Source organism: Octopus bimaculoides, chromosome 4, assembly GCF_046866305.1.
Source record: "Octopus bimaculoides isolate indiv1 chromosome 4, ASM4686630v1, whole genome shotgun sequence".
NCBI lineage: Eukaryota > Metazoa > Mollusca > Cephalopoda > Octopoda > Octopodidae > Octopus > Octopus bimaculoides.
In genome coordinates this window covers 143,547,867-143,564,259 of record NC_142931.1, presented here as the reverse complement: position 1 = coordinate 143,564,259, position 16,393 = coordinate 143,547,867, and the positions used below count along the sequence as shown (strand labels likewise).

General features: G+C 37.4%; 1 protein-coding gene across 5 annotated transcripts in view; it reads left to right on the top strand.

Annotated features, from left to right (window-relative positions):
- Positions 1–16,393, top strand: part of LOC106872024 (uncharacterized) — a 136,223-nt gene that overhangs the window by 25,850 nt on the left and 93,980 nt on the right. For 2 of the 5 annotated variants that reach the window (XR_016241717.1, XM_089351652.1), the window contains exon 1: positions 418–734. The exons of 2 other annotated variants lie outside the window; for them this stretch is intronic. The gene's annotated coding sequence lies outside the window, so the exon portion shown is untranslated. Of the gene's footprint in view, positions 1–415; positions 735–16,393 lie in introns of those variants that run through there. One more of the 5 variants, XR_016241715.1, reaches the window with a different exon arrangement.

Here is a 16,393-nt window from a genome sequence, read left to right as displayed (position 1 = left end):
CTTATTTATCTATCAATTAATAAGTCCAGATAGAATGATATAAATATATATGTATGTGTGTGTATGTGTGTGTATGTGTGTGTATGCTTGTATGTATATATGTATGTATGTATGTATGTATAAATAAGTATGTGTATATGTATTTTCCCTCACGCTCACATATTTATGCATACGCATATACATACATGGATACATAATACATACATACATACATACATTTACAAATATGCATATACACACAGAGACAAATGGAAAGTGAGTTTGTCTCGAAGAGGACATTCGCACGTACCTGTGCGTGTGTGTACATAAACGTATATAATAAGCTTATGATATTGAGATTAACGGCAAATGTTGTCACGAATTGTAGAGATTGCCATGATAGGGACGGTAGCCAGCCAACAAATATATCACGTGACTTCCGGTTTGAGAGTGAACAATGCTATAGTCCGGTGTGACGCGAAATTTGGTTATAAAATTTACATTATGACAAGTGTTTTCAAAGGACAGACTTTTGGGAATTAATATTGCATCAATGGACAAGGCGTATGTGGAACTGTGTAGCAACTATTGCTGCTGCTGTTGTTGTTGTTGTTGTTTAGCACCCAGCTCAATTCTGATACAGCAGAACTACCATCAAAAGTGTTCCGACCTTGACCATTCCATCTAATGTTCAAACGTAATATATTTAGGACTACGTTCTCCAAAGAAGTAGTGAAGTAATAGACTGGTGTCCAGTGAGTTCATATTTCTTCTTCGTCTTCTTCTTCTTCTTATTATTATTATTATTATTATTATTATTATTATTATTATTTCTGTTATTCTGAAAGACTCTCCGATAGTTCTCAATTACCAGTTATTCTTTACTCAAAAGCAGACAATAGCAAATCACAAAAGACCTCAAGTAGTGCCTTTTCCTGTGACTCAAAGAGGCAATACTCTCCTTAGAATGCGAGCTGTGTCCAACAATTCTGTCTTCTAGATCACTTCGAGCCTCGCAGCAGCTCCAATATTCTTGTTATGTTTTTCAAAGCCCTTGGAAACTGCTTCTAATGCTCCAATTACCACCGGTATCACCATTACTTTCCTCATGCCCCATAACTTTCTTATCTCATTCTATTATTATTATTATTATTATTATTATTATTATTATTATTATTATTATTATTTATATAGAAAGGATTGAGGTAACTCCTCCTGAAGATATATAGTCAAAATTAAAAGAAGAGTGCCATTTGCTATCTCGTGAACAATATTTCGACATCTTGCGTGTCTTCCACTGGTTCAAAAAATAAATTTGTCAATCTACTTCATTTTCGTTTATATAGAAAGGATTGAGGTAACTCCTCCTGAAGATATATAGTCAAAATTAAAAGAAGAGTGCCATTTGCTATCTCGTGAACAATATTTTGACATCTTGCGTGTCTTCCACTGGTTCAAAAAATAAATTTGTCAATCTACTTCATTTTCGTTTCTATAGAAAGGATTGAGGTAACTCCTCCTGAAGATATATAGTCAAAATTAAAAGAAGAGTGCCATTTGCTATCTCGTGAACAATTTTGACTATATATCTTCAGGAGGAGTTACCTCAATCCTTTCTATATAAACGAAAATGAAGTAGATTGACAAATTTATTTTTTGAACCAGTGGAAGACACGCAAGATGTCGAAATATTGTTCACGAGATAGCAAATGGCACTCTTCTTTTAATTTTGACTATTATTATTATTATTATTATTATTATTATTGAGTGAGAGAGCAGTGAATGCCATCAAAGTGACACTGGGGTAAAATATACAAGCCCATTATACTCATCATGACTACCCATCTGATAAGGGTACACCAGGCACATGCATCACAACCATATGTGTGCGACATGGTGATCTCATATTAAGATAAACAGCGCATGACCTCACAGGTCGAGTAGCCTATCCTGCTCAAAAGGTCCCTGAATGAGGTTTGTTTAAGGACGATGAACAAAACACCCATGTTTTCAGAGGTGAATTATTCAAAGGCCAAAGAATTCCTCTCAACACATGGCTATGATGCTCCCCCACTACTTCTGCTCATGGTCAGAGATGAACATATCGTCAGCCACCAAGGGACATGCTCAACTGGATAAGGTCAAACAACTGACAAGCAAATCTGTGGTATTGAGCAGAATATTTACTGTAGCCCATCTTTTATACCAAGACAAAACAATGCACATGACAACACTTCCAGCCAGTTAAGATGAGAAGCCATGAAAGCCACCTCTTGGTACTGCATCAGAGCATTTATTATTATTATTATTATTATTATTAATATTATTATTATTATTATTATTATTATTATTGCCTTTGCACAGCTTTTAACGCTGGAGATGTATTACAGTGTCAGCTATTTACTAACAGTGAATTAAGGTAACACTCCTTATTTATCGAGCACCTTCCGGAGTATTCGAGTGGTTCCAAGCAGTGCTGTTTTCTGCAAGTGCTCCACTCTTATTGCAGCCCCTATTTCTTCCACGTACTTCTCGAGATTTCTGCTCACTGTTCCCAGGGCTCCGACAATTATTGGTACTACTGCTACCTTTTTCATCGGCCATTATTATTATTATTATTGTTGTTGTTAAGGTGGCGAGCTGGCAGAATCGTTACAGCACTGGACAAAATGCTTAGCGGCATTTCTATGGTATTTTGTACTCTAAGTTCAAATTCGGCCAAGATAAACTTTGCCTTTCATCCTTTCTTGATCAATAGAATAGCGTACCATAGCGCAGGAGTGCCGGGTTCAGTCCGACCCTGTGGCACCTTCGGCAGGTGTCTTCTACTACAGCCTTGCGCCGACCAAAGCCTTGAGAGTGGATTTTGTAGACCGAAACTGAAAGAAGCCTGTCGTGTATGTCAGAGTGTGTGTGTGTATGTGTGTGTGTCACACTACCGCTTGATAACCGACATTGATGTGTTTACGTCCCCGTAACTTAGCAGTTCGGCAAAAGATACCGATAGACTAAATACAGAGAATTCGTTTTCCTCCCCACTTTTCTTTAACATATTTTTAGAGTCCTTTTTGATTTTAATTTTGCTAAAAATATTTCTGCTGTTTTATACTTAAATCTTTTCCTTCAATATTGCTAGTTTCCAGTTTCCATTTTACCGTTTCTTTTTTGGAGAGAAAAGTTTTCTTCAACATTCGTTTTTATTCTCTGTTCGCTTGCTTCTACGTATTTTTCTAGTTCTACAGTTGTGATTTTGTAGTAGTTTTCTATTTGTATCGGACCTCGAGCGGTGGACATATATTCTATCTATATCAGCTTACTAGTAGTTTCCTGTATTATTTACACTTATCTTCATACCTATTACCTTATTACTGGCAATGAAACGACTTCAGTTTTTAAAATCATTGTGACGCTTCTATAGTTTCCTGCCCCAACATTCTCTTTCAGTTCTGTCTGTTATCTCTTATCAAATTTACTCTATTACTCATTATTTGCGTGAGTGGTTCTGGTCTAATTCGCTGATTTCAATCTCAAGATCAGACTTAATTTCCTTTCTGTGGTTTTAGTTTTTTATTACAAACTTTCACAGCACACCGAGTGCAGTACGTAAATGTCTTCGCTTACAAACAATGCTTTGCTCTCCTGCTTTTGTCCGTATCTTTATTGTACTGAAAGCAGTCTATGTATGTTGAACGTAGCCATACTTATCCTCCGTATGTGCTATATATGTAATGCTAAATCTTGGCGTTTGGGTAATTATTTGTCTGCATTTCTAAGATGCCTAATATTTTAGAGACTGTTTACTGTTTTGAATCTACTAACCTAAATTTTCAGACATCAATATTACACATAATCCATCAATGAGACATAATTATGTCAGAAGAATTTTGTCTCCTGAAACACAGAAAGTCGTGTCTGCTTGTGCAGACGACGTCGCTATAATAGTGTTGGAACCATCGGAAATCGATATGGTCAGTAGTGTTCTAGAGGAGTATCAGGAGATATCAGGAGAGGAAATAACCACGAATCAATGGGAATACAACACGGCACCGTGCGGGATAGTGACTTTTCTCACCAGACCGAAGTTAAGGTGTCTAGTTCGAATTAGACTTTCAGGAGGATAAAACTGAGAAATGACAACCAGGATGACCAATCTCATACAGAATTGGGCTGAGATGGGGATGTTCCTAAAGGAGAAGTGTTAGTGGTTAACATCTCCCTCGCTTCGATAAGGGACTACCGCCTGATTTTGCTTTAAATAACTCACCAGATTGGAATAGGAGTTACACTTTTTCGTTTCTAGTAAAAGAGACAGGTTCCTTTAATTAGGCGGTCCATCTGCTTCCAACGCCTAATCCAAAAGAATCACGGGATACTATGGTTGATGATACACAAACACGCACTAAATCTGAAACAGCAGGAATTCTTGGACATATGTTCATACGACATGTCCTTCCGCCGCTCATCTCTTTGGCTGTGCTGTAATACTAGGTCAAGCGGAAACTAAAATTGAACGTCTGGTACCTGAAATGTGGCTAACAGACTAAGCCCTGAATGTATACTACTGACCGCTTAACAAAGCGGTCGGTAGAAAGACCGATCCTTGTATTCATTCTTATCAGATTTCCTTGACCACAAGTTTTTATAGAGTTGCTAGTGACCTCCAGTCTTTATAGCCATACTTTTGGGTCCTTGTTTATTTTTATCGCGCTTGCTTACATTGAAACAAGAATGGAAAATAAGTTAAAGAAAAGTGTATCACTATGGACGAACAGATATTCTAGTACATACAGAAACCCCTTCAAGCGATATGAGTGGCGATCATGTAACGGCCTTTTTTATCTATTTTCCTTTATGGCTTAGTGAAAAGAAGAGACTTGCTCCATGATCATAACAATCTTGTTGGGTTTTTGAACCGGGCAGAAAGGACTAAAGACACAACGACACAAGGATTACCGTGGTAAGGGCTAATGGATTAATTTATCCTCAGACTGCGTACATGTTATAATACTCGGAACAATGTGAACTCCATAAAAGTGAGTCAAGGGCTTTTAAGCACGCAAGGGTCACTTGGTGGAACAATGGGCTCCACCGAAGACACATGAAGGGTATGTGATGTTAAACTGAGTAACAGACTAAGTCTACAAATTAGGAATAAGTACAGGCAATTTGATAGGATTCCACATAGTTTCCGTTTATTCAATTTCAATTACAACACGTGAAGTCTTACCGAAATTATGGTAGAAGACACCCAAGGAATTTGGAACTTCGAGATTGCCAATCGACACGGTCAGAAACTATGAGAAGCGTTGCAAAAGTATATCGCGCCTGGTTCTGTAATTTTGAAGGATGCTTGAAAGAAGGACGCTTGAAAGAAACCTAATACTCTCAGATAACCTTTTTTTTCAAAGGGGCCCTGCTTCCGGCCATATACACCTGCACCCGTTTTTACTATTATTATGAGTATATATCACGTCGCCGAAAACTGAGCCGTTAGTATTTGCTTGTTGCAGTAACAGCCATTAATTAGATTCTGCAAAACCTCTTCATTTAACTGCAGTTGGGTCTCGCGGGGGTAAATAAATCCTTTATTGTTCATGTAGCGCAATATAAAGAAAACACTGTGAAAGATGTCAACGTCTCAACTGACTTATTAGTATTATCAATGCCGTGACGATAAACAGAACATCGATGGGAAACAAGTCTTATTAATTATTGTCGATGTTATCGGCTAAAAATAATTCTTCCACAACGATCGCTGTGTGCCACAAAATGTCTCGGCTGTTGATTTCTCATATTTGATTTATCATCCGTCTTCATAATAATTGTATCACTCTAACTCTTACTCTAACTCTCTCTCTCTCTCTCTCTCTCTCTCTCTCTCTCTCTCTCTCTCTCTCTCTCTCTCTCCTTCTTTCATTCTCTCTTTAATTCTGTCTCCCTCTGTCTCTTCTTGCCTCTCTCTCACTCTCTTCCTCTGCCCTCCGGTGCCCCTTCTTGTTCTTCTTGTTCTTCTTCTTCTTCTTCTTCTTCTTCTTCTTCTTCTTCTTCTTCTTCTTCTTCTTCTTCTTCATCATCATTTCTGCATTACTTCACACTTTCACCAGCATACACTGGCATTCATTTGACAGCAGCCTTTTCAGACGTATAACTTGGGAGTCAAATTTGATTGACAGAGATTGCCGAAGCTCAGTTACATACACATTGTGTGTGTGTGTGTGTGTGTGTGTGTGTGTGTGTGTGTGTGTCTGTGTGTGTGTGTGTCTGTGTGTGTGTCTGTGTGTGTGTGTGTGTCTGTGTGTGTGTGTGGTCAAGTAGGTCAAGCCGCGGCCAAAATGGTTCGACATAGCTTACCACAACTAGTGTACAGCAGTACCTTGCATCTTTACCCTAGTATTGCGCCCTACATTTTCTTCCATTTTAAAACATAAGGAGGGAAGTGATTTTAGGCATAATTTGGCTATTATTTTTAGCAAGTCAAGCGACTGGCAAGATTTTTGCTGCTGTTTATAGCAAGTCGAGTGACAACGTAGACGCTTCCTAATTATCGATTATATTGTTTTTTAGATGCAGGTCAACCGTCATCGATCAGATCGATAAATAAATGTATTCATATCGTGATGATCTAGACCGATGTGTCTTGAATTCATGTAAGACGAGTAGGGTGATTCGGTGCAGATTTAGCTGCTATTTCTAGCATTACGAAGCGATCAGGAAGCTGCACACCAACTGTCACGCAAAATGCGGACAACACTGGGATGTCCTCTCTCTCTCACACACACACATATATATTCTTTTATTCTTTTACTTGTTTCAGTCATTTAACTGCGGCCATGCTGGAGCACCGCCTTCTAGTCGAACAAATCGACCCCAGGACTTATTCTTTGTAAGCCCAGTAGTTATTTTATCGGTCAATTTTTGCCGAACTGCCAAGTTACGGGAACGTAAACACACAAACACATACATACATACATACATACATACATGCATGCATGCATGCATATATCTATACGACGGGCTTCTTTCAGTTTCCGTCTACCAAATCCACTCACAAGGCATTGGTCGGCCCGAAGTTATAGTAGAAGACACTTGCCCAAGGTGGCACGCAGTGGGACTGAACCCGGAACCATGTGGTTGGGAAGCAAGCTTCTTACCACACAGCCACGCCTGTGCATATATATATATATATATATATATATATATATATATATATATATATATATATATATACATATATATATATACATATATATATATATATATATATATATATACATATATATATATACATATATATATATATATATATATATATATATATATATATATATATATATACATATATATATATATATATATATATATATATATATATATATATATATATATATATATATATATATATATATATATATATATATATATATATATATATATATATATTAATCAATGACGTTCCAACTTGGTCTGATTTTCACGTTTTATTATTTGCAGTTTTTACAACTTTACAATTTTACAATATTGAAATAAACTAGTGCTTTCATGTGTTACGCAATCATCAGGTTTATGCAGTGGCAATCGTGTTCCACAATTGGCAACTATACCCACACACATACATATATACATACATATATATACATACATACATACATACATATATATATATATATATATATATATATATATATGTGTGTGTGTGTGTGTGTGTATAGATAGATAGATAGATAGATAGATAGATAGATAGATAGATAGATATATGTATGCATACACACACACAAATACATATAGACAGATATATATTTACATATATATATATATATATATATATATATATATATATGCACATGTGGGCACAGGACGTCACGAAACGTGTACAACAAGAAAATACGAAGCACGAGTACATGGAATATGAACTATTTTTTCGAACAACGAAAGACACAAATGGAAAACAAACAAGACAAACAACATAAGAAACGACCCTTCATCAGTTGTTGGCTGTTTTTCTACTCTCGTATTTCGAGCATTTAACAACAATAGACGCTTTCGATAAAACAGTTGCTCCTATAAAGCAAATTAAATAAAATTTGGGATTTTGCGGAGGGTCAACACACACACACACACATACACACAACACACACACATACACATACATACATACACACACACACACACACACATATAGCACCTTGTGTGTATATACATGCTTGCATACATGTATATATGTATGTATGTAGGTAGGTAGGTAGGTAGATAGGTAGGTAGGTAGGTAGGTAGGTAGGTAGGTAGGTAGGTAGGTAGGTAGATAGGTAGGTAAGGATGTATGTATGTGTGCATGTAGATAGGTGCATGAGTTCACTAAACTTTACAATAAAGTAGAGCTATAGATTCCAGTCGTCACTGTAATTATCAATTAATTAAATTTAGTCATAAACAGCTGTCGTATTCATGCAATCTTACTGTGAACAGGGAAAGATTCAAATGCTATTACATTTTCATAATTAATTGTGCTTCACTGACCACTGTGAAATTATATAAAACCATTGTTTTCAGAATATAATAAAATCAGATGGAGTGATCTTTATATGTGACACATTGTTTGTTGGTTGTTAATTTTGGTAAATAAATAATTAACGTGTCAGCAATGCATGTTTTTCAAACTAAACTTAATCCTGGGGGTAATTCCTTACTTTTTGGTCGTCTCTACTCTTATAAATGATTTCAATTTATTAGACACATCAAAAAGTCGTAAATGTCTGTCCTGTTTATACAATCCCAATAATTTATTCAATACACATACATGTATACATACATACATACATACATACACAGATATATAAGTGTGTGTGTGCTTATGTATGTATAACATATTCTGTCTTAAATCTCTCCAATAAAATGAAACAATTGGTCTCCCACGAAGGAGCGAAGTTTCAACTAGAAGAATTTAATCCACCCAAACTACCATCAAGGAATATCACCACCCAGCCCTGGGTGGTCGCCTGCAACGTCTAAGAAATAATAGACAAACCACCCTCATACAGTTTTTCTTTTTTCTTTCTTTTACTGTTTAAAGAAGATACAATGAATAATGTAGTCCGAGATAGAAATATGTCGGAATAAACGATGGGGTGTGTATGCCCCAAAACATTTGAATCATAAATATAGTGAATCAATATTCACCTAAGATTAAAACAATATCATTTTCTACTCTAGGCACAAGGCTCGAAATTTCTGGGGAGGGGGCCAGTCGATTAGATCGACCCCCAGTACGCAACTGGCGGAATTTGAACTCAGAACGTAGCGACAGACGAAATACCGCTATATATATACAGTAAAATCTGTTTGCCAACGTAACGTATAACGTCGCCCTTTCAAAGCCTAGCCAGGCTCATGGGCCCGGTTTCTATGGCGTATGTGTTCCCCCCGCTGGACGGGACGCCAGTCCATCGCAGCGTTACTCAAGAAATAGGAAGAAAGAATGAGAGAAAGTTGAGGCGAAAGAGTACAACAGAGGTCGCCACCACCCCCTGCCGGAGCCTCGTGGAGCTTAGGTGTTTTCGCTCAATAAACACTCACAACGCCCGGTCTGGGAATCGAAACCGCGATATATATATATATAATACAATGGATATATAAGAATGTACATACTTACATCTACATGTGTATATAGATGCATATTCGGGTTCTGGACGTTAGAAAAATGAATCCACAGACAACGGAACGAACACATAGAAAAACAAATAGCCACTTGGATTAATTCTTCATCAGCTGCCTCTATTCTAAACTAGGAGTTTCGAAGATAAGGCAGGACGCACTCTTAGAATAGTTTCTTCCTGAGTAGTGGATCAACCCACTAAACAGAGAATTCCAAGGTAGCAAACACAAACCAAGACAGGAAAAAATGGATTGTGAAAAGAACATTAAAAAGCCGTACGGCCAAACGCGAATCTGATATTGAACGCCTGTGAAAATTCGAAGCTGGACGAAGAAAAAACAGTTCGTCTCGCCTTCATAGTGGCTGGAGTGAAAAGAGAGATAGACAATGGCAATCCGTCGGTTACGATTGCGAGGGTTCCAATTGATCCAATCAACGGAACAGCCTGCTCGTGAAATTAACGTGTAAGTGGTTGACCACTCTTGAGACACGTGTACCCTTAACGTAGTTCTCAGGGAGTTTCAGCGTGACACTGTATGACAAGGCTGGCCCCTTTGAAATACAGGCACAACAGAAACAGGAAGAAAGAATGAGAGAAAGTTGTGGTGAAAGAGTACAGCAGGGTTCTCCACCACCCCATGTTTGAGCCTCGTGGAGCTTTAGGTGTTTATCATATTTTATTGTGTTGGTAAGTAGCTGTACTCTTTCTTGGCGTTACGTTCGGTTTTTAATCATTTTCAGACGATCCTCTCCGCAAGCCAAATGAGACAGAGAATTATGTAGAGAGATTCAAACCAGTCTAATACGATTTGTATTATTAAAAAAAAGACTAATTCGATTGTCTGGCCTATCAGTTAACAAGCAATTATTCTTAAAGCGTAGGCGGCGACCTGGCAGAAACGTTACTACGCAGGGCACAATGCTCAGCAGTATTTCGTCTGCTGTTACGTTCTGAGTTCAAATTCCGCTGAGGCCGATTTTGTCTTTCATCCTTTCGGGGTCGATTAAATAAGTACCAGTTATGCACTGGGGTCGATGTAATCGACTTAATCCCTTTGTCTGTCCTTGTTTGTCCCCTCTGTTTAGCTCCCTGTGGGCAATAAAGAAATATGTATATATATATATATATATATATATATATATATATATATATATATATATATATATATATATTCAAATGACAAACAAATAAAAGAATCAAAGAATAAAACTATATATATATATATATATTCACAAAAACGAAGAGCGAACACAAAAAAGGAACAACGCGAGGTCGTGGTACATGCAAAGTATTAGCAGACGCACAGAGAAGGAAAGAAAGGTGGTTTTACGTTTCGAGCAAAGCTCTTCTTCAGAAAAAGGAGAATCCAATAGAAAAGGAAGACGGAGGAAAAAACATCGCCAACGATTCACATGTGGTTACATTTTAAAATAACCGGAAGGGAACGTGTATATCATCATCATCATCATCATCGATTAACCTCCGTTTTCTATGCTGGCATGGGTTGGACGGTGTGACTGGGGTCTGGAGAACCAGTGGCTGCACTAGGCACCGTATATATATATATATATATATATATATACGAGGTCACGGAGTGTGTGACGGAAGAGCTTTAAGAAACTACAATAATGATAATAAAGCTGAAGTGAATAGCAAATACATAGTGCGTGTGTTTAATTGGCAAAATACGACCATCCCTAAGTATAACAATATCTGTTTCAACACACGATTTCACATCAGGAATGCTGTACAACAAATACAGTCGTGTGTGTGTGTGTGTGTGTTTGTATTTGTGTGTGTGTGTGTATGTGTACACGCACACATATATGTATGATATATATATGTATAATATATATATATATATATATATATATATATATATATATATATATATATATATATATATATATATATATATATATATATATATATATATATATATATATATATATATATATATATATGTATGTATGTATGTATGTATGTATATATATATATATATATATATATATATACATATATATATAATAATTTTCCCAGAGGATGTAGCAACCGTTACCAATATAGCATAAGAACTTACCTTAGGGGATCATTAATTAGATTCCTTAAGGGTCGTTCTCACAGTTTATATTTATAATTCAAGGTTTTTAACTTTTAAATTCGTATATTTAAAAGAGATAGAAACTTCAAACTCGATATATCCAAGATCGATTTATTTACCACTCTATGTCAACATTTCTGTGCCCAAACATATATATATATATATATATATATATATATATATATATATATATATATATATATATATATATACACCCATTCTTTTATTCTTTTACTTGTTTCAGTCATTGACTGCGGCCATGCAGGAGCACCGCCTTTTGCTTGAACAAATCGATCCCAGGACTTATTTTTTGTAAGCGTAGTACTTCTTCTCTTGGGCTTCTTTGCCGAGCCGCTAAGTTACGGGGACGTAAACACACCAGCATCGGTTGTCAAGCGATAGTGGGGGAAAAAAAACACTGGCACACAGGCACACAGGCACACACACACACACACACACACACACACACACACATACGACGAGCTTCTTTCAGTTTCCGTCTACCGAACGCAAAACATCCAGACAGTTAGGTGATACAAAAAAGGGACAACAAAACATCCAGATAGACGATACAAAGAAAACAAGGACGGGTCATTCGGAGTTTTCTTTCCTCAGTCGAGTTCCAGATTATCATTGCAATTTCGGCTGGTTACACTCGTTGGTTACGTATATATATATATATATATATATATATATATATATGATTCCCATGCTTTCTCTGATGAGAAGGTTACAATTTTAATATCACAGATCCCTATGGATCACATAGGTTGTAATCCTTTGAAACATATGTAGGAATAAAGTATGCAATTATAACATGCGTTTTCTCCATTCCTTAAATTTTTAAATATACTCAAATACCCAAAATTTCAAGGAGTTCCTGCCTTAAAAACAGGAACTAAACCACAGTTATTTTGTGTTCTTTGCTACATTGGTTTCTATTAACCCATTTATTCTATCAGAAGAATTTTTATTCATTAAGATAGAAGAAATACATATAATTAAATATATATATATATATATATATATATATATATATATATATATATATATATATATATATATATATACGTATATATGCGTATATATCTATGTGTAATGTCTGTGTCTGTATTTGTCTCCTCATCACCGCTTGACAACCGGGTGTTGGTGTGTTTTCGTCTCCGTAACGTAGCGGTTCGGCATAAGAATTCGATATATAATAAGTACTAGGCTTACAAAGAATAATTCATGGGGTCGATTTCTCCGACTAAAACCCTTTAAGGCGGTGCTCCAGCATTGCCGCATTTAAATGACTGAAAAAAAGTAAAAGAAAAGAATATATATATATATATATATATATATATATATATATTCTTTTCTTTTACTTATATACATACATATGTATACATAGTGATGTGTGTGCGTGTGTGTGCGTGTGCGTGTGTGCGTTTCTAATGCATGTCTCATTGTCGCTGCCGCCTCAATGTCTTCCTGCCTGCCTGTCTCCTGGGCTGCCTGCTTGTCTGTGTGACTGTCTGTCAGTCTCTTTGTTCCTTTGTCTCCAGCACCCACCCACATCTCTTTCTTGTACCAACACGTCTATATTTTCACATACACACACGCACATAACTATCTACACACATTCATATTTATATACATACATATCTATCTATCTATATATATATATATATATTGTAAGTGTGTGTGTTTGTGTGTGTATGTGTAATATATAGGTGCGCACACGCACGTGTTTGTAAGTGTGTTAATGTGGTGTATAGCACTTTAGCCTTTCTGTTGCAATATATAACAGTGTATACAAGTGTGTACAGGAATAGATGTAGCTACGTGTGTCTCTCTCCCGCGCTCAACATCCATCCATCCATCCATACATACATACATATATGTGTATGTATACACATTCATATATATATATATATATATATATATATATAAACAATATATGAGTATATGCATATATATGTACGTGTATGTATATACGTTCATCCACATGTACATATAAATACATAACTGGGTACATGACGTGGCAAAAGAACATGGACAAAATGGTAAACAAGGTGCAACAAACAAGCAGGCCACATAGAAACATCCCCTTCATCAGCTGCCACCATTAAAACTCCGGCGTTTCGAAGAATTAAGGCAGTACGCATCGTTAAAATGGTTCTTCCCACGAACACAAATTAAATTGTTTTCGTGGAGGGTAGTGGCGGACGGAAAACAAGACAGGAAAACGAAACGGTGAAATAAACAAACAAAAAGGCTGTACAGCCAGACGTGAAGTGTGTATGTATTGAACGCTATATATATATATTGGCTGTGTGGTAAGTAGCTTGCTTACCAACCACATGGTTCCGGGTTCATTCCCATCCCACTGCGTGGCACCTTGGGCAAGAGTCTTCCACTATAGCCTCGGGCCGACCAAAGCCTTCTTCTTTCCTCTCCCTCTCTCTCAGTCCCTCTCTCCCTCTGTCTCTTGGATTGATGGTTTCTTATCAGACCGTACCATTACAGACTGCACTTGAAGGTTCGGTTTTGTCTTCTGCCAACTCCTCGCCGCCAACAACAACCCCCACTCCTCTACACAAATTACTCTGTCCTCGGTTCCTCACAAAACCTTCCCCACTCAAGCATCAGTTTTCATACAATCCAGAAAACCTCACATCAAACTTGCGCTATTTCCAATCACAAACACCAGGAAATCAGTCTTCGATGTCATCATACCAAACTTGTGGTACAATCACACCGCTGTCATACTCCCTTTTCTAAACCTGAGTAGCACGTCACCAGAACATTCTAAAGTTTCTCCAATCGTTAGCACCATCATTGAAGATAACTCCCAACCAACCCACAAACTCAAAGACTGCTTCACTAAGCCTGATTTTTCTCTCCAGAACCAAAGGATTCTTTAACTCCAACAACGAATTACCGACTACAAAACTTCAGTTATTACCTCACCTGGAACGATGTTGTTACTACAGCAGTTCACACTGACTTCTTCTGAGACAGCATCCACTCAGCTGACTGACATAATCACTCAGACGTATCACAGCCTCTGGCCAGTGCTACTGTCTCTGCTCTGACCTCTTCAGTCGATACTATAATAACTTTTCTTCGGATCTAGTCAATCTCATGCCATCTCCTCTCATGTACTCCCGATTCATTCATCCTCTTATCACCTGGATTACTTCTTCACCACTAGAACACGCACTAACTCTGTGCCCTATCCGTCATCCTTTCTGTGTCCAACCATCTCCTCTTTGGAATTTTCGCATGTTTTATCTACACCCGTCAATGTAGAACTTTTCAAGAGGAACATTTAATTGCATCAATATTACCAGCTTCTGAACTCCCATGAACTTCCTCAGCATAGCACCTTCCTACAGACCAACAGAATCTACAGGAGATGAAACGAAAGTATTAGCCATGTTTTGAGTGAATGCAGTGAACTAACGTGAAAAGAGTGTAAACGCAGGCATGACTGAATCGGAAGAAAAGTGCATTGAGACGTTAGCCGACAGTGTAGATTCAAAGTAGCAGAGAAGTGGTATGAACACGAACCAGAGGCTGTGATAAGGAATTGGTTTACAGCATTTTATGGGATTTCCTCATGAAAACTTAACATACTAATGAAGCAAGAAGACCAGATGTGATTATAGAGGAGAAAAGAAACAGTGTAAGATCATAGACTTTGCAATACTATTTGAAAACAGAGCGGATACCGAAGAAATTGAAAGATATTCTTTTCTACTATTGGCACAAGGCTCGAAATTTTGGTGGAGGTGGGGGCCAGTTGATTAGATTGACCAGTATGCAACTGGTACTTAATGTATCGACCCCGAAAGAATGAAAGACAAAGTTGACCTCGGCTGAATATTCCCCAAATATTCCCCAAATGCATTACTGAAAACACTGATTGGTCGTAGTTACATCGATTCCCATGGTTTAAGTATAAATATTCTTTTCTACTCTAGGCACAAGGCCCGAAATTTTGGGGGAAGGGGCCAGTCGATTAGATCGAACCAGTACGCAACTGGTACTTAATTTATCGACCCCAAAAGGATGAAAGGCAAAGTCGACCTCGGCGGAATTTCAACTCAGAACGTGATGAGAAAAACAACAAATTTTCTTCCAAGTTCCCTCGAAGAAAAAAACTGGGAAATCTTTCGGTATTGGTACACGACATCATTCACTCGCACAACCTTTCCTCATGAAAAAGATAAAAAGGCAAAGGTGAAAAAGAGGGTGAATGATGTTGGTCTCCTCATGCCGATACTCTGTAGACCAATATCGAAGGATCGCCGACAATTGTTTAGGGCCTGTCAAAGAAACCCACACAAGAAATCAACGGGCCCGGCTACCAAGGCCAAATGCCCTCTGATCTACTATTTTCTTTTTTGTGTGTGTCTGCCTACAGGTACATGAAAATAGCCGCGGACTTGCATGGGGTGTGGCACCACTCCCACCCTATCCCGAATAATAACGTCAACATAACCCCCCCCCCACCACCACCACCACCACCAATATCACCATTATTACCACAAGCAACATTATAATTCATAACATCAACAAATTCCCAGATCCGACCTGATCAAGCAGACAGATCTATAGTCATGTTCAAAGAAACGTATCCAATCTTTCTTCTTTCTACAACTCTCTCCCCCCT